The following is a 20,560-nucleotide window of genomic DNA, read 5'->3' as shown; positions in this document are numbered from 1 at the left end:
CTTTCAAATCCGGCTTGTTGAGTTCGGGAGGCAGAGCGGGAATAAAAAAAAAAAAAGATTTCTGCACTGGCCCTGTAGCTTGTCTGGTGGCCATCTTCAGTGGAAAGAGCTAGGACATCAAATAAATTTAATGCTAAATAAGCATTAAGTAGATGCGTACACTGCTGGAGCTGACGCATGTGTAACAGGCGAAATTTGAGCGGAGATTAGTGTGCTTCAGCTGAATGCTCCTCTGAGCTGCAGGATATGTGAATTTACGCAGAAAGCAAAGCCTAAATATAAAAGAAAAAAACAAATCAGAAACCCGCTGGAGATTTGCAGCAGTCTCTTTGGAAGCAGTAGATTAGCTGCGCACTGGAGCGGATGTGAATTTGCTCATGTAGAAAGTGGACATATCAGAAAACGAACGGTGGAGGAGAATAAACACGCTTGACAAAATTGTGTCTGCCAAGACTTGCAGAACTTCTAAAAACCTCTGCCCACTATTATTTCAAACTATTCTATTGATGCTAGAGACGCCGCCTTATTCCGCGGCATCGGAGCAAGTCGATTGGCGTGATACATATGGCGAAATTTAGTTTGAAGACAACAGGGAACTTTCTTTTTCTGGAATATTCGCTGCTTGAAATAAAAAAAGAGAGGCAACATCAGCACAAAATGTAACGGGTGTGTTATCGAATAAATTCAAAACTTCTTACAACAAAACAGCTTGCAAAAAAACAAAAATTGGGGTTTAAGCGTGATTTGAACGTGAAAAAGCGAAAGCTGTGAGTGTTGCAGCGAATTTTTCGGCGGACCCCTGGATTTAATGTGCCGCTGTCAAAACGTTCGAAGGAACCTTCTGTCCTAGCAACTCGCTGTTGTCGTTCGCCTCTACCAACTACCACGTTCTTGCTTTTTCCTTTTTCTTCTTATTTTCATTTTCCTTCATCTTTTCCTTCTTCTTCTTCTTCTTTTTCTATCTCTTTTTCTTCTTCTTCTTCTTCTTATTATTATTATTATTATTCCTCTTTTGTTGTTGCTGTTGTTGTCCAAATAACTTATGGCACGTACCCACAGAGGGGGATCGGCCAAGAATTGGGTAGCAAAAAAAATTTTTGAAGTATACTTGCATAAAAAAAAAATGATTTGAGGGGTAGAGGAAAGGAAACAAAACGGGAAATAAGTGAAATATAGAATGAAAAGTGGTAACACACACGGGAGATTGACACTGCAATTGTAGAACAAGTGATGTTCTTTTCTTTTTCCTTGTTCTTCTTCTTTTTCTTCTTTCTCTTTTTATTTTTCTTCTTCTTCTCCTCTTTCTAATTTCTCTTTTTCTTCTTTTTTCTCCTTCGCCTTCTTCTTCTTCTTCTTCTTCTTCTTCTTCTTCTTCTTCTTCTTCTTCTTCTTCTTCTTCTTCTTATTATTATTATTATTATTTTTCCCCTTCTTCTTCTTCTTCTCCTCCTCTCCTTCTTCTTCTTTCCTCTCTCGGTCTCGGTCTATACCACGTGAAAGTTGTTAGGAAAGTTGCTAGCAGTGTAGCTTTCGCTACTTAAAAAAAATATCCCGAAACAAACTCTCAGCCTCTGAAGACGCAATGTACTGCAGCTAGTCTTTTAATTGCATAGCTAATTCAATAAAAGTGACTAATTAACCTTTAATATCACCAATGAGTTATACGTACTAATGAGCAATACGAAGTCTTGGACAAGACGATGCCACATGACATTTGAAATAAAAAACAACCTATTTTTGATACCGGCAGGTGCAACGAAAACAGGTACGTTTTCGGGAGCTCACGGGGGGCGCTCAATTCCCGGTTCGTTGGAAACGGGACGTGCTCCATTTGGAACGGTATGTACTTTGTGCCCCGTGAATAAAAATATTTTGCTACCCAGCTTAGAGCAAGCAAAGACAATCACTGCGATAAGAGGTTCCTTACGGTTCAGTAGAGTAGCCACATCGAATTAGAGACCACAGTCAGTGATACACGTCAGCATTAAGCGTGCCGATACCACTAAGTTCCTGCCCGCCTCATCGCTAAGTGCCGTTCTCGTTCTGGAAAAAACAGCACAGCCTTTCCTCGGGCTTGTGCCATGGGGCTGAGCCTATGTATACCGCTCGACACCCGTTCCGTGGTCGAGAGCTGTTCGCTACCTTGACTGTAGCGATGACTCCGAGCCAGGGTCGATGAGATGAACAAAAGGAGCTTTTATACACTATCTACAGGGCATTGTTTGCAACACAAGATAGACCCGCGGACCGAAGGCTACTATTTGTAAAAAAAAAAATTAATACCGTGTGTTGCATTATACTGCATTAAGTTCCCTGCTAGAACCCGTCGGAATCAATTTTTCCGGGTATGAAGGCTGCCGAGAAGGCTCTTCATCCTTTCGGAGCTATCGCAACCGAGCCAGCTCTGGTGTTACATGTGCATTTATGTGGCCCAGTATTTATGGTTTATTTTATTCATTAGGTTTCGTGCAGGTGGTCACAAATACCAGTCCTGCCCGCGTTTGCTTGCACATCGAAGTTGATTTTATATCAGAACTGATTTCGCTCTTTTATATTTACAAGACAAATATGTCGTACGCGCCTGTTTGGGACACGTATGCTTCCTCATATTTATAGCCACCGGCAGGCTGCCTTGAATCTGACAAACGATATGAAAAATAACATAACGTATATTCCACAGACGTTTATAGTCTGCATGATGCAAGATTTCAGCTTTGATGCATGTATAATCGAATAATTATACCTTTTATTTTTTTTTATTTATTTATTTTTTTTTTTGCAGTCAGTAAAGTGGGATAAGGGTCTACCCATGTTTTTCTGTGTTTTTCTTCCTGGTTCGTTCTAGTCGATTTTATATTTATGTTTAAATGTGCTTTTTATAGCCCAGTGAGTTCTCTTGCACTGTGCGAGACCTATCTCACTTTTCCTTCCATCTAACACAAGACCAGATGTACAGGCTAAATTTCTGTATATTCCTCTTGCGTTTTTACCCGTGCTTAATCTTACTTGTGCTGTTTGTTGAGCGAATTTTAATGTGCAGTTCAATGCTTACAGACTGCCCTCCAAATCAATCTTACGGAAATAAGTAATGTACACATTACTGCATTTTAAGCTGTATAATATGCTAGTCCTCTGGTGGCAACGGCTTCATTTTTGCTCTGTGAAATCTCAAACCCTTTGTCGTTTTTTTAAATTAAGCTTGTGACAAAAGAACAATACTGCCGATTTTTGTTTAGTTTGTTATATATTCAAAGGACGGGAACTCTCAGCTGTGCTCATTTTTTTATAAATTGTCCTAGACAGTCTTAAGTTCATCGCATTTTTTTATACACCAGTCAGATGGTAAGGAGCATTGGTGATCTTTCTGTACTCGTTCCTTCCAAGTTTGTTTCAATCTGTTCATCTCATGGTGAGTTCGAGTTCTATTTTCTTCCAATGTATTTTGTGTGCTGTAAAACTTATCTTGTTTGCCAATGGGGATTTCACGCCAAATTTTGAAGCTATAGAAAGCACATTATGGGTACCCTCTATAACTGGTCCGCGACAGCCAATTACCAGACATAACATACCTTTGACATGTACTTAATTCGGCTTTAAAGTTAGGTTAAATAATCTTTCTTCTGACCGTCACCTATCGCTTGCCCCATACAGCACAACAGCGTGGAAAACGTTCAACGTGGCAGCGATGCACGACATCGGTGGTCTTTGGGCTGATCGGCAGAAGTCGCCAATGATTCACTGGCTTCGGCGACAGAGCGAAAAATGGTCGTCGATGAGATTAGTGCCTGATTTGAACTTCATTCGAAATTGAAATAAGCGAGACGAGACTACATTTTATAGTTCGCACTTCGACTATCAGCGGAGGAGGGAAAAACAAAAAGGCATCATTTTGGCATACTTAAGCGTTTCAGTTGAATAAGCATTTATCACGAAGCTTCAGCATGAAACTTACATTGTGCACCCTAAGACCAAATAGCTGCAAATTAAAATAGGATTCTGCAACCTTCTAAGTTTACATTCCCATATAGAATGCAAAGGACGAGCCCAAATTGTCTAGTTTTCTTTTTCTTTTTTTGTCATCATACATTTGGTATTTTCCCTTAATTCCCATTGCTGAAGAAAAAAAAAAGATCTTTCAAAAATATTTTTTTTATCACTTCCGAGGCCGTCTGTTTCTACGTATGAGCAAATGACACGTCATAGATGATCGGGAAATGCAGCCTTGCCACCGGAGTACCTGTTGTGTTGCTGCCGTCCCCACTTCGCTGGCTTGAAAACGGCTGGCGTCTCAGTTGCCGTGGTAACCAGCAAAGCACAGAGAAGGTTTTGGCTCCCCTCGATTGCAAGAGAGTTTTCGCGCCATTATGCATGGAGGAGGGGGATCTCCGAACCATCGCATGAATTTCCCCGCTCCTCTCGCGCCGATGGGGGAAACCGGTATTTACGACATGTGACATGCATTGTACTCGTGAGGTGACATTATACATTCATCTTTCGTTGCTTTAATTCTTGTATAAGTTCTACGTGCTATTGCTTGATTTGTAAGGTTTTAGTTTATATTTTCTTCTCTTCATTGGTAGTTTTACGAATGTATAAGCGATAACCAACTTTCTTCACGTTTATTGTAAAGTTCCTTCTTCTGACGTCTCTAACTTTGATGAATGGATGCCTGCAACTTGCGTACTTTTTTCATTGGGCGCTTTACTAACCGCTGGCTATGTGTCCAAGCAGTGTCTGTCAGTTTTCGTGTAGCGCACCAAGCAACAACAATAAAAAGAAATCGGTCCCCCCTCTGATCCCATAAAGCGAGGCGCTCGGGCATCTCTTCGCGCTTCTCTCTTGGATTTCCTGCTGGCCGCTGCCTGGCTGCTCTCCCGAAGACGATCCCTTGACCCCCGACATCTGCATGGACGGACCCCCTCTGTTAGATAAAGATGTTTTTTTCACGGCCCGCTGCATGTGTGTCTTGCGTCTCCCTCGGATAGAGGAATCGCCCATAAACTTTGTGCTGAGATCACATCGAACAAGTTTTCTTTCAGTTTGCAGGCTGTAATCTACTGCGGTGGGTGAGCGTGGGCCCGTTAAAACGTTGCATTTACCCTAGTGAAAAAGATGAAAAGAGAACTGCAATGTTTACCTTCGCCTTACACGCGCGGAAAATACGCAAGCACGCCCAACTTCGCTGGTGATCCGCATAAACACGAAAGTCACCACTGAGTTGGCCATAATTAAATTAGGTCTGACACCAGATTTGGTGAAACTTGAACGAAGTCGAAATTTGCGTGTCCAGAGACCAATTGCTTGTTGCGGCCCACCTGAATTTGAAATTCACTACTAAGTTGACAATGCTCACCCTAGGCTAGATACTGTTTTTGGTAAAATTCGGAAGAAGACAAATTTGGAGGGCACAGGGTGAAATATTTGGATGTGACCAAACAAAATTTGAAAGTCATCACTAATCGGTCATACGCGAATCAGGTTGGACAGCGAATCTAGAAAAATCAAATTTTGGGGGTCCAGACGGCTACCTTTGGAGCTACACTGGAATGATCCAGCACATTGTTACGACGCGATGGTTAAAAGGTTTCTCTCAAGATCTGAGCGCTGGCATTCACCACACTGCCCGACGCACCTGTGTTCTCGATCATCATGGAGGCTAAGAGAGGCTGAGCAAAATATTACACCCCAGGTTGGCCAGTGACAAAAATGATGGAGTGGTACTTTTGGCCACACGGGCGCCAAGAGGCATGTTCTGTTCACCCTTGCTGTGGGCGCTATGTTATACCATGATACTGTTAATGCTTATACATTAAAAATAACCGCCAGCTTCTCTCTTTGTATGGTGAAACGCGAGGCAAAGTTGGCCTCCGACTGCCACTAAAAAACGAGTAAGAGTGAGTTGTCGGGCTAGTTGGTTTTGCATGGTGAAGGAACAGCGCAAGGGGTGGGACACGGAGACACAAGGAAACACATACACAAGCGCCTTGTGTTTGAGCTTCCTCGTGTCTCGGTGTCCCGTCCCTTGCGCTGTTCTTTCACCACTCAAAGATGCACTGACGTAGAAGTTTTATTGATTTATCTGTCCGTTCCGAGCACAAAAACTGAGGAGTGAAGGCAAAACAGTGTCGTCAGCGATGTACTGATATGTACTCGTGTCAAGCGACACAATACACTTGCCTTTGCCAAAAAGGCAAACACCGTGTGCCAAAAAAAAAAAGGAAAGCAGCAGCCCGTATCTGTTCCCTAGTGAACTTTTGCAATTACTTTGAAAATGTTTCCTCGCAGCAAAATATTTTTCTAATTAACATTTGTTTTCCAGAAACAGCAACGCACCTTTAGTCTCAAAGTATAACCAGAGTTGGCAAGAAAAAAAATGGCTTCCACATAAACACTTCTATGCAGCAACATATGCTCATATTTGCCAACGAGCCCACCTTTTCTTTTTAAGAGAAACGACGATTGAGTTGTTTCACTTGGAATAATATGTGAACTTTAATGTGCCGCAGGTGTGTCAGCAGTTTATCCATTCTCGTTTTTTACCGCTTTTGAGGGGCTATAGAGATAAAAAGGGAGAGGAGTTTGGTATCACCGACTGAATAGTTCGCATCGAAGTGCACGGCCGGCAACACATCACGTAAGGGGCGGGGCTTATCTCGTTCGCATTTGTCTGATTTAATTAAGATTTTATAAGTGCTATCTGACAAGCAGGTGCGACGTGTCTTGAGCTTATTAGAAGGCGGAGTGCGCTTAATGTTACAGTAAGGCTAGCTTCCTAGATTTAAGAGTTAGAGACTCCTTTCGTACGTTGGGACGTTTCAAGAACAGAAGCCGAGCCGTTGATTGTTTCCCCCCTTGTGTTCTGATTAGCAGACATACAGCCTAGAACTATAGTTTCTGCATGCTGTTTTAGACTTCAGTAGTTTTCTCATTACGTTGACATTATATTGACCATTATTATCTCTATCATCGAGTTTAACAAAAATATGACATGCGACCATCGTATAATCGAAGATTTTTGTGCAAGGTGGCCGCTTAGACGCAAGTGTTTGTGGTGTTACGACAAATCAGATTTTTAAGCCTTTCGCTGTAGCTTTGATAGCCTGGCGCTGATCGCGCATGCACAGTCGAAAGAACTGGAGCAGAACTGAAGTTCGAAATATCGAGCGAACTCGCGAAACAACGTGGTTCGCAGTAAGGTCTTCGGCTTCGTGATCGGGCACTTTCTGATCCGGATGTCGCGGTCTCATTTAATCTCGGCACACTGAGCCCGTACGTCATGATCCTCTGGCTGCTCACACTTGTGTTTCGCTTTCACGTGCGCGCTACTCCATACCTTCACGTAGTCGCCGTGTCGTTGTTCAAGTTCTTGAGAGCGTTACTTAGGTCATGCCCTCGTCAGTTTCTGGCAAGGGAGGCAACTGAGTGACGGCACGCTCAAGGACTACACACCAGGCATAGCGGGACCCTCTGACGTAAGAGTAGATTGGCGCAAAGAGCAGTGATAGCCGCTTATGATCTTCTTCAACAATTGCCGCTCAAAATATAAGCAGGTTTCCTAGTGGTAAAACCCTCCGCGTAGGTTACTGCTATTATCCCTAAATCTTCACTTGTACCTAGTGCGATCGTTTTGCTAAGAACGGGATTGATTACAGTGAGAGGTTGAAGTATGCAAGTATAGTAAACAAGCAGCAACCATGCAGCGAACTATACGCTGGCTCGCTACAAGCAGCACGTCTGCCAACAGCGCAAGAAAGGAAAGCAAAGATACACGCAAGACAAGCAGTATGCTTGCTGAGGAAGAGGTAGAAACAACTTCCAGCACTATATTCCAGAGGGCATGTAATTTCATGTCAACTTCTCTAGTCAGGAGCACAACATTAGTAATAATGTGAGGCTCTTGTTTCTGAATGCCCATCTGGCAGTTTACCTCAATGGCGTCTCCACCGGATGTCGTCTAAAATCAAAGCGCTGAAAATACTTTGCTACATGCCATAGAGACAATGATTCTTGCCCGCCAGTCTACACTTGCTCTAACAAAGATACTAATAGTAATATGTAATCAAAATATGCGCATAAAATTGATGTGAGGCGTGTGTAGACGAGAACAGTGAAAACATTGGGAAACGACAAACAGTGCCTAAGATAGTTGCGCGAAGGTTGGAGTAGCAAAAAGGTAAAACTCCCAGTTTTATTGAAGCACGCGGAGTGTTTGAAATAAAGTGTATTTGCCTGTTGCTTTTCGAAGATGGCAAATCAAAATCGCTTTCCCTTTTCATAGTTTATCATTGTAATACGAAAGCATAATACGGATGTTATAATTGCGCTTACAACTAGAGAATATTATTACATGCATTCGCCAAATTGCACTATATAATTTTTCTTGCATATTTATAAGCGTTAACATAAACTGTCAGCCATCGTTGATAATGCGCGCTGAAAGGTCCCCCATAGCAAAAGCAAGCATCATAAAATAAACCACTTAGAATGTCAACAAATGTAATATTGCATGTTTAGTGGAATTATTTTTTCACAGGTGGCCGAACCAAAAGAAACAATTTTATCTTGCACAAACCTCAGATGAAATAAAATGTGTGTTTTATTTTGTGGAACACTTATATTGCCGAGCTGTTGCAGAGACTCCTTCGATGGCGACGTACACTTTGGCCATACTAATCACTTGGGTGGAGCCACCGCTCTTGAAATGCGAGTCTACAATCTCTGCAGCTTAAGATACAGTGACATCATTTAAGTTTCGGGTCCACACCAGCGACTTCAGGTTTATAATTTCTTCGCTGGATGCGTTACTTTTAAATGTTGTTCGTAATTATTCTGTAATTGCATTCAAGCGCGTTTTCCTTTTGTTCACAGTTGGGTACGCAAGGTTCGGGTTTTTCTTTTAATGCGACAGCGTGACGGTGCCATTCTGCAGAGGATTCGTGTGAGCAAAAAATTACACAGATTGGCGGGCGAGTTGTGTTACGTCGGGAGAACGCATCACGTTTTCAAGATGACAGCAACTGCCAACTCAGCCTTATTTTTTGAGGCGGGAGGGTGAAATAGGAATATTTCCCACCAAAACCCCTATACATTTCGTGCAAGACACGCTACTCCTCTCCTATGCAGGCTCAAAACAGGGCTTCACATACGCGGTGTATGGTCTCTCATATAATACGATAGCGTATGATTGTTTGCTGATGGTTATGTGTATGATAATATACGCGAACAAATAAGGAATTAGTCATTAATCGAGTAACAAACCTCATGTACTCGAATGAAGATACACATGTGGAGCCTGTGGACGGCAGCCAATAATGCTATCGTGTCATTCCCTTAGAGGCAGAGCTTAAGAGATTCGGAAATTGTTGCCAATGCGGTGCATACAGGCAGCGGTCATTCTATCTTCAATACAGCTTTACACTTGATATGTCATTAAATATCTGCGCGCGACCAAGCACTGCTTAAAACTGTTGCTCAGCCGTGATTCAAGAAAAAGCAAACCTGCCTGTGGCCAACGCACCTTCGAAAGCGGTCACGTCATCTAGACTCATGTGGTTACACTGCATGACAAGGGATCCGCGCTGGACTACATCTCTGCCAGCTACCAGGTACGAGAGCAGTTGCAAATTTTCTCATCTGATGTGACCTTGTGTCGTAATCGCCCCCTCTCAACCAATCAGCGAATTTTCCAACTAACGCAACGCGAAATCGCATGACATGAAACTATTGCTGTTGCATTAAAACACCACTCTGCAAACAACTAAGCTATCCCATAGACTTCAAAATCGGCTTCCGGTACGACGCTCCGCTTGTCCATTTTAGTCTTTCAGTAGAAAATTGTCTCAATTTCCATTTAAGAATGCAAATCCGGCCGCAATAGATTCTTCTAATATAGACTATTTATTTTTCCCTCGTTAGTAGGCTTAATCGTTCCTCTTATTGTCTACGAGCTCTTCGTCGTCTTTGCCGCTCAGCTCAAAAGATACCTTCTTATGCAGCTGCCCTTGTTTCTTGCACTTTTCCAAAGAGCAAGCTGCCTGCCATACGCCTTCGCCTACGCGCAGGACTGAAGGGGACCTGCCCCGCCGTTGGCGCTGCCGAAGAAAACACCGTCGTCTCCTAGCGGATTCTGCGCAGCGGAGCGCGCACCTCGAGGCCTTCACGCGGCCATCACGCGGGTGCAGTTTGTCTACGTCGCAACCCGCTGATCGAAGAGGCCCCGGAGGACCATCTCGATTAAGAAGTGTTCCCTTCAATTACGAAGGCTTTGCTTGCCCCGGCGTCACACTCTTTCCCCTTCGTTCCTTTCCTCTCCGCCGACACTCTACACCCAACCTGTTGCCGCCACCTCTCTCAGCTCGTGGCGGGGTAAAGAAGGCGAGAGCAGCTGTGACATCAACGCACCAACGCACGAATGCGCGGCGTTCCTGTAGCAGCTCCTGCTGATTGCCGAAGACTGGAGGCAAACAAGAAAATGAGTAGACGGAAAACACGGCATCTAAGTAAAACAGGCGGGAAAGGTTTGAAACAAGGAAAGCGTAATCGCAAAGCTATCTTGGAGGAAAGAAGCTACAGTTTCTTCGCGCTGCTGTTGAGAGACACACACACGGGCGCACTAGGACGACGGGCGCGGGGCTTCGAAACGTCTTTCCTTCCTCCTCTCCACTTGCCCTTGGTGTGGCTTCGTTCCTCGCCATACAAGCAAAGGGAAGAAGGGATCTTCTTTAAGGAGAGTGTCGTCCTTTCTGGCCCTCTCACCGGGCGTTTCTCCCGGGCGCAGCGACCGGCCGGACGACCGAGATTGCAGCTTTTCAATTCTCGCCGCTGGCCTGGGTGGGCACCAGAGCGGGGTGGAAGGCCCGGGCATCGGTCCATGTGCGTGTGTATCCCAGAGCTTGATCCTCTCCGAAGAGACGGCCGTCGCCGGATTGCTTGGGCCCTCTTGTGTGTGTGCCAGTGCGCTTCTCGGGTGCAGGGACGCGTGTGGCGGCGATGGAGACGCCATACACCTTTTAAGAAAAATAATAACGACACATCAAAGGGTGCGAAAAAAATATGGAGCGGGAGAGGGGTTTGAGGACGGTCCGCGCAAAGGCGAGCGCGAGATCTTCCCGAGATCCCTTTGCGCCGAGAAAGAACCTTCTCCGCCAAGCTTGAGTGACGAAACTGGCCGGCGGCCGCACGATCCGCCCTGCTGGGCGGATCGCGAGCGCCTGGATATTGCCTCGAGAAGATTGCGCCTCTCTCTCGAAGACACCTTTTATAGCTGGGAATAAAAAGCAAGCTAGAAAAACAAGACATAATATATATTATTTGCTCCGAGAAGGAAGCACTCGCAGGATGTCATACAACGATGGTGTTTGCGTGAAAGCGGGTTGAAGAAGAACAAAACGAAAGCGCGTATTAAGTAAAAGGTCAGTACAAGATTATGGTGGGTAATAAAAGGAATAGGGCAGTGCGAATATTCGAAATTTTTTAATATTGAATCGAATATCCTCATCTTCGTTTCGCTAAGCGAATCAAATGGTGTAAGCCAAAAATTATTCGAAACTGTTCGTATATCTTCGCACAATTTCGAAAACTTTTCTAATAACAGAGGCGAAAGAATACCTGGGTTGCCTGCGACCATTCCTTTGAAGGCATGTCAGCACGTACAGCTTTCCTCCGCAATCAACCTACACGACTAGCAGAGATTACCGTGATATAGGGAGCCTACAGTTTCAGTGTGGCCGCGACGCGGTCCATTGGTATAGAAAATTTTATATAGCAGTTCCTAAAGTCAGAGATATCTGCAATCGTAGAGGCCACTTCTCGTACTAGTGTCATGGCTCACGTCTTTCACCCGCCGAGAAGTGGCGCTACATGTTTATTCACCAAAAAGTTAATTCACTAGCGCCAGCTAGAGGGAAACACGTGAGCTAAAGGAGAAAGAACGAAATCGATGAAAGTCTGTGGAAGGAAGAGAGGATGATGAGGAGATCACGTGCTCGGCGATAATAAGTTCAAACAGGTGAAAACGGGGGAAGCGCCTTAGGTTACGCGGGGTGCAAGTGGGGCGGCAGCGTCGCTCAGCTACTCGTAATCTCCGATATATTGCATCATGAAATCTACTTGAGGAAATAAGCTGTTTAACAAGTATTGGTTGCCGATAGCAGCAACTACTGGATCTAGGTGGGGTTGGCATGTTACGAATGACATGAACGTAATGTTAGATAGAACAAAATGATATGAAAAGTTGCAGAGTATTCGAGTCGTATTGGATTCAGCGCTTTCACTTTTCGATTCATATTCCATTCGGTTTCAGCTACATCATTCGTTTTCGATTCGATAGCAAGGATGTAATATTCATATTCGGTTCGGTTTGGAAAACATACCATTTACAAACCCCTAATAATGAGATGGCCGTGGCCCCGAAGGGCTTTAATTTGTAATATGCGGCCTTTGTGCTCAAACGTAAAAGACACAAGTAGGTTCGGGTGATGCATTCAAATTCGACTTTTTCAACAGAAAAATTACACTGCCTAATAAATACCTAATACCAAATAGTGGTAAGCCTTCGCAGATTATGACTAGCAGCTTACCGGTATCGCTCAAGGGGAAAGTATACAACAGTAGCATCTTACCTGTACTCACCTATGGGGCTGAAACATGGAGGCTAACCAAGAGGGTTCAACTTAAGTTGACAACTCAGATGGCTATGGGACGAAAAATGGTAGGGGTAACATTAAGAGATAGGAAGCTGCAGAGTGGGTCAGAGAAATAACTCAACTTACTGGCATTCTAGTGGAAATTAAGAAGAAGAAATGGACATGGGCAGGACATATGTAGTACGAAGAGAGGATAACCGATGGTCGCTTAGGGTAACAAACTGGATTCCAAGGGGAGGAAAGCGTAGCAGGGGGCGGCAGAAAGTTAGGTGGGCGGATGAGGTTAAGAAGTTCGCAGGGGTCAAGTGGATGCAGCTGGCGCAGAACCGGGTTAATTGGAGAAATATGCGAGAGCCCTTCGCCCTGCAGTGGGCATGGAGGAAGAGAAAAACTAGGAGGGAGTGCCGCGGCGGAAAAGTGAAGCCTAGTCATAAAAATTATAATGGAAAGAATCATGGGAAATTAGCCGTCACGTGATACGGCACGCGGTAGCCGGTAGCTGGTTTCAGTTGCGGTTTCTCACGCTTCGCTCTGAAGGAATGCCTTCGCGTGGCCTTCGCTACGCGACGCCTGCAACCTGAGGCGCGCACTGCGAGCAGGCGATGGATAGAACTTTGGACTTTTAGACGGGCTGATCCCGTGGGGGCTGCCGCCGCCGCGCATGCACCCATGTATTTCGCGAAATATGGCTGGGTCCCCTCAGTTGCGCCATATTAAATGCTTGCGGGGCTCGGCGCACAAAGACAAAGCACGCGAGAACGAGAAGGACGAGGGGACGAAGCGCTGATCCGCTTCGTCCAGTCGTCCATTGTATTCTTGTGCTCTGTCTTTGCGCGCCGAGTCCCGGAAGCATGGAATCAAACCAACTAGCCCAACAAAGAGTACTGCCATATGAAATTCTGCGTGCCGGAATACAAGAACTGCACGGATATACCTCTCGGGACTGTCGCTCCAACGGCGAGTATTTTGTTATGCGCACTCCTCGAAAATTTCATTTAGGAAATGCAGACCTCGAATACACATTGTTACGCTGAAGCCAGTTCCCCAGGTATGAATGTTATGTCGAATTCGTAGTCTCCCTGACGAAACCAAAGATAAAAAGGCCACCTGCAGTTCTCACTAGTGTGCCTATAAATACGGAGTACAATGCAACAATTGTAAACAAAGTAACTTATGTGTTACGACGAGACGCACAACTTTCGGCAGACCACTCCGGTAGGCTTTCCGCGGGGACATCCAAGGTCACTAAAAAATACCCGGTACCCTGCTGCGTTTGAGTCTGGCAACTATGTTGGCTAAATTCACAAGAATCATTGCGCGCAAGAGAGAGAAGGGAGCGGCGTCAGAGGAGGTTGACTTTTTTTTTCTTCCTCCATGGCAGTGGGTGTCGTCAGGCTGATGATGATGACTTTGGAGCTATCAAAGTGCCGGGCTTAACCGGTACTGTTGGTACGAATTACCTGGATAAATTAAACTCGTGGTCTCGCCCGTGCGGAGGAGGTTGAGCTTAGGAGTATCTGGGTTGGGGTTTCTCTCATACCATTTATAGCCTCGCCCATGGTGTCTGTTATGTAAAAACGAAAATGTTGAAGCCGACATTCACCACTTGCTGTGGGACTGCCCAACTCTAAAACCGACACGAATCCGGTACCTGACAACAGCTGGCTTATCAGCAAGGAATCCTGCATCACCTGGACGCAGTGTCCACATCATCGCTCACTCCTGGATTTCGTAAATCACCCAACCTTTTTCCATCTATTATTCATCTTTTCCTTCCTCATCTCATATAGCCCTGATCACCTGAGCCAATAAATATTGTTACAAAAAAACAACAACCTATATGCTCAGTAATCTTGTTTGGGAAAATTATTAAGCAATCTGTATGTGAGGAAATATGACGAATAATATTGTGACCTATATGCCCTATATATAACGATCAGAAACAGTGACACAGAAGACGACAAAGTGGTAGCAACGTTTAGTGCTAGAAGAAGGTTAACGCTGTTGTGATTCTGTACTTTGTGTGCTGCGTCAACCTGGACTAACCTTCGTGCACTAACCTTGACACGTATCAATATGTAGAAACAACCCACTGTACGCATAGTACGCGATTTCCAGAGAACATATACGTCCGCCCGCAAGTACCGCGCTCTGAGGTGAAGGTACAAACGGGTGAAAAACCAAACGTCTTATTTCTCATGACTAATAGATTATTAGTAAATCAAATCGAAGATTCATGACACTTTTCAACGGCAGACAATCGCCCAGGTGACACAAATATATACCACCCGACTTCTTAGAGGCTCTTTGTATTGCTAGTGATGGGATTGCACAACATTTATTTCGTGTTAGGTGGCTATCAGTATTGCAGAGAAATCAGCTTTTCGTCCATCTTGGAGAATAATGTCGGAACTGGAATGCATCGTATCGATAGTTAATCATTTTTAAAGATTTAGTTTTGGGGCTGAAGAAAAATATTGTTGCCATATAATGACTGAAAGTATTTAAGATAGAAGAAACTGGATACGACGGTGAATGAAGCTGGATACCGCTGTTCGGAGACAATCGTATTCAGCGAGACTTTTCAGTGTTAGGTGTTAGTGCGAATTAAACAAAAAAAAAGGCCTGTCACCAAGGAAAGCATATTTAATTTTCATGTGAAGATAATACACTCATAAGATATTAGACGACAAAATAGAAAGAAAAGCAAGCAACCATATGCCTCTAGGGATCCGCAGCCGATACTTCAGAATCTGAAGTTTCGGTCTTTAAAAGTGTGCTACGCCAATGGCTAGTACCGCTTCGCCTTGTATTGGTTTTTTATCAGCCTTATGAGGGCCTGAACTCAGGCCGCCTTGATGTTATAGGCAACGCAAGAAGTCTATCGTACAGCTCGAACACTCCCCGTTGAAAAACGTTTCACGTCACCCTCGCGGTTGTAGACGGAGTACTACGTCCGCCGGGATGGAGCACGGAGGCGCTGGTTGACACTCTCTAGGAATAACTAGCAGGTAAGTTTGTTGATAGTTGGTTGGCTGGTTTGTAGAGTTAACGGCCCAAAGCGACTCAGGCTATGAGGGACGCTGTAATGGAGGACTCCGGAAATTTCAACCACCTGGGGTTCTTTAACGTGCACTGACATCGCACAACACACGGGTGCCTTGCTTTTCGCCTCCACCGAAAAGCGGCCGCCGAGGTCGGGATTCGATCCCGCATCCTTTTGAACAGTAGTCGAGCGCCGTAACTACTGCGCCATCCCGGCGAGGCGCAAGTTTTAGATATTGCCATACACAACATGGCAGACCACATATTCGTAAATTGGAAGTCTTGGGCTCTTACTCAACCGGGTCAAACGGCTTGTATTTTTTTTTCCTTTTTCTACTGTCTCATCAATTATTCCCGCCATTCGAATATTACGTTCGGCCCTGTCCCGAAGGCGCAGTGGTAAGGGTGCTCGACTGCTGGATAGAATCCCTTCCCCGGAGGCCGCTTTTCGTTGCAGGCGCAAGACGACCCTGCAGTGTGCTGCGCAGTGTTATTGCATCTTAAAGAATCCGAGGCGGTTGAAATTTCCGAAGCCCTCAACAACGGCGTCTCTGATAGCCTAAGCCGCTTTGGAACATTAAACCCCACAAACCAAGCCAAGCTGATTCCAATATTACAACACGTTCAGGAACACCGAAATCTCTATGCTTTCCATAGTTTCAGTGGATGCTGGCCCCCTTAATGTACGTCGCATAACAGTTTCCTCATTGCCATTTTGAGTGTGAGAATTAAAAAAATTGTATACCGAATACTGTATTGTTCCTTCGATGAACGAATTAACTCGTGCACATATGAAATTTTTCGCTAAGCATCGAATTCCTTCTGACGCTTTAGGAGAGAAGTTCTAGTGGGGCATAGGGAACTTGTTTGACGCCTAGTTCGATCCCAGGGCCACCGAAACAGTGTGGCTGCGACGGCAGTTCAAGAACCAACATTCAGCGCCGCGACTCATTAAATGCGGATGGTGACGTTCATATGCTCATAAATAAAAGCTTAAAATAAGCACGTGGCGGGTTAGCGAACCCTATGTTTACGCTCTAGATCGAAGATGATGCCTCACATTATATCAGTATTCTCCCTCTCACGTGATCTTCGCTATTTATCCGGCCTCGAATAAAATTTCAGATTACTTAAAAGTCAATCTGCCCACAGTGCAATTCTAGGCCGCCTAGTCGAAAAGAAACGCGAGCTTCTGAGACGACAGCTGTACTTGGTTCCCCTTGTCATCCACCGGCCCTCCTCTCTATGGGGGGGAGGGGGGGGGGCTATCAAGGTGATTATATATAAAACTTGTAGATTGAAAACGGTGGCCATAAAATGAAGCCAGCATCCGCCATCTTGGTAGGGTCAGAACGACGCACTGCTGGAGGTTCCTCCATATCAAACGTCGCGTATGGGACGCTGAACTGTTTAGTATATGACGGAAAGCTGTCGCGCTATTGTACATGATAGAAAAAATTGTTTACCGCAATATTTTCTGCAAAGGAACATTTTTTGTCATTCTTAGTCTTTTTTTAAAGTCTGCCGCTGAATGCTTAGAAATTAAGTGTTTGGGAAACAAAATGATTAAAAATCGCGTCTTCCGCGAACCTCTTTGCCAGATTGTTGTTCCCATCCAAACAAGCCTGAAAACAGAGGTGAAAAAGTACGACATTTCATGTTTCATATCTCCATTTGAAATTCATCGCAAAGCCATAAAATTCCTGTTTTTAAAGGATTTTACCCTCCGTGGATCCTACTCATCCAGTCAGTACATCATGGCGGCCGCCTCAAGATACTTCTTTTTACTACAAATAAGGTAACAAGTGCAAGCCAAGGGCGTGGTACGCACGGGCCGTTACGCAGAGTTCTCTCACTTCATTACAAGACTGTCGCCAGCGCGGATGGCAGAGGGGGAGGAAAGAGATCTTTTAGATACGGGGCGCACCTTGCTGCGACCAAGGTTACTCCTGTGCAACAAGGGGAAATTCCGAAGCTAGCTTTGCAACCACCTCGCCAGTTCTAACAGTTCTGCGCTGCGTAACAACCGTCGCACAAGTTCCACATGCATGCACACGGGAACAAACTCGCGGTACTCTTTCGGCCTGGGCTCGGAGGCCAGTCAACCCCGCACAGGACCCTGTGTCACAAACTCACGTCCCTTTAGTTAACTAATATTTGGCGCTAAGTTGCCTCGCTGTCGCAATCAGAGAAGAGAAAAATAGGTTTGATCGGCGTCTTCATGATATGACGGTCATATAAATAATATATCCTCACATTGCGTGGAAGTGTACGCTGCGTCTTTGGGCAGCAAAATGTTTAATGCCGTAAGTAAAAATGCGTCGCTGTTTAGCATGAATTTTCCGTTTTTTACTATTATTCGCATTAGTAGGGAATAATCAAATAAATATTCGATTGTTATCCCATTCGGGTTTTCGTTGCGCTATTCGTATTCAGTTCTATACCAAAACTGTAGCGTAGTCCTCATAGGCGCAGTTTCTAAGAAGTACTAATTTCACCTCTCTAGCCTTTCGGTATTTACATGGCGTTTAACAATCATACAGCGTATCTTTCAATCTGTCTGACGATTGGTTGCCCATAGTAGCAGCGATATTTTCTGGCATCGCATGGGACAAAAGGGCATTCCACACATGAAAAATGTGACTTGAAGCACGAATGGGATACAAAGGAAATTGTTGAGGCATTTCTTCAGTTCAGTCTCTGCCTTTAATTTCTTCAGTGAAGGAAGCAGCGGCGTACTTTATGAAGATGGAGGTAACCTCAACGAAAGGCAGGGAGGTTAAGCCGTAACAGCAACCGGTTTGCTACCCTGCACGGGGGGAAGGGGGTAAGTAGATATAAAAGTTGTGAGAGAGGGATGGTTGAAGTTAGTACAGTCACATCACAGACATGCCACATCACATCACGTCCCAGTCACATCACTTAACATAAAAGCATTTTGCTCGTTGAAAAAGCGGCGAGGTGGCATCGTGCTGGTAGCTCTAAATACTTCATCTACAAGATGACGATTCTTCACCGGGGAAAAATATGAACGCAGACTGAGATAGAACGGAATCTAAGGCAAAATAATTGAACAACGGTAGATTCCATCCTGTTTGTGTACTTTTTTTTCGTACTTATGGTCCTGCAATAACGAACAGTCAGATATCGACCTTTTTAGACATAGGAACTAAAGCGTTTCTCTCCAACAATACATTAACAATTCCACGCAGAAAAGAATATTGCAAAAATTGGTTGGCCTTAAAGGCGAACTTTAAGGGCGCCACGCATCATAATTAGAGATTTAGTGTAGCGCTATCCCGGAATCCGTCATCCAGTATCGCTAGCCGCTGGTGCGTACGAGCTGATTGGTCTTGACACTACTGGTCTGTGTGCAGACCTCCAACATGTGGCGCCGTCTAGCGCCGATAAGGTAATCTCAGCATGCGCAATGTAACGCATGGTAGCGGATCAAGGTAACGGCCGGATCGCGGATCGTGCTATAGGCTAAAGCTCTCAAACGTCCCCCACCTGCGGATTCTTGTGCGCTTATATCCACTTTACTACTGGCTTAATCACAGTCCGTTATTTTTGCCTCTATTATCACGCTTACTCATTAGCATATAAAGTCGCAAGCTACCACACTATGTAAAGGACCACTAGAAAACGGCACAAAGCGTGTACGAACGTGCCTGCGTGACGTCGCATTAGGAATCCAAGGGTGTCGACTCTATTCCCGCCGCACCAGCACATCTCACAGGAGTTACTTAGTTGGCAGCTCCTACTAGCTGGACCTCGTCATTAGGCGTCATGACGTCATAGAGCTCGACGGCTAGTCATTGCCAGGCAGTGTAACCTGCCAGCTATCACCTGCCAACTATGTTGTAACTTTTCTCTCACGACGTCGACAACTTCAAAACAATGCCCAGAGCGACAACACCAAAAGCGTTGTCGGATTTTAAGCTGAACGGAGCCATTAATTAACGCTGTAGTGTTTAAAATATGGATAGGCGTTTTCTCCCAAAATCAGGATATTTGTTTTCGGCAAAGTTAGGTGGAGGTGTACCGCAAGGTTTGCGCATTCTTCGTAGGTGCTAGAGGGAAATAAATAAAGAGGATATGTAGTGGGAAGAAGCCGTTTCGAATCCAAGTCTGGAAACCCCCTTCCAAAAGCACTCAGATGTGCCAGAACACGAGAGGTAGCCCAAGCCTTGAAGAAAACCTTAACAAAAGCCTAGACGAAGCCGTTAAGAGAAACTAGTTGACTTTCATAGTTAGAGGGACTTTAACGAATCAGATATAGGCGAGTGCCGATCTTTTTAAGAGAGCACACGCCTGACAGAGCTGTCCTTTTCGACCAACTCACCATCATCACCACTAGCCTGCGTGTGCAAGGAAAATGCGTCTTTCATTTCTCTCCAATGAACTCGGTCTTGTGTCAGTTGTATCCTCGTAAACGTCCTAGTCTCATCGACCCACCTAAGTTCCTCCTACTCGCTGCTGTGCTGCCTTTTATTGGTGTCCTCTCTGTCACTCTTAGGGAATACAGAGTATCTTGGTCTCGAATTACAGAACCGGATTACGCCTACTTGTTCTTCTTTTTCTTCCGGACTCACAGGGTGCACCTCGTCTGCCACATAAGGCTTTCGCAGACGAGGCGCCACCTCTGAGTCCGGAAGTCGTCCGTAAATTGACTTCCCTAAGAGTGGTCCTAGTCACATGATCACATCAGCCGAGAGACTAATTGATGGAAACAAGTTATGACAATGAGATAACGAAAATAATAAGCTGGAAGATCTATGGATGTAAAAGTAATTAAAAAAGATATAGAAAATAAGAAATTAAGAAGAAAAAGTTAGCTGGGGTTTAGCTTTAGTTAAACCCGGTAGGTT

The sequence above is a fragment of the Amblyomma maculatum genome, chromosome 6 (genome assembly GCF_055883805.1).
Source record: "Amblyomma maculatum isolate TAMU_Amacu chromosome 6, ASM5588380v1, whole genome shotgun sequence".
NCBI classification, from domain to species: domain Eukaryota; kingdom Metazoa; phylum Arthropoda; class Arachnida; order Ixodida; family Ixodidae; genus Amblyomma; species Amblyomma maculatum.
This window is presented reverse-complemented; position numbering follows the sequence as displayed.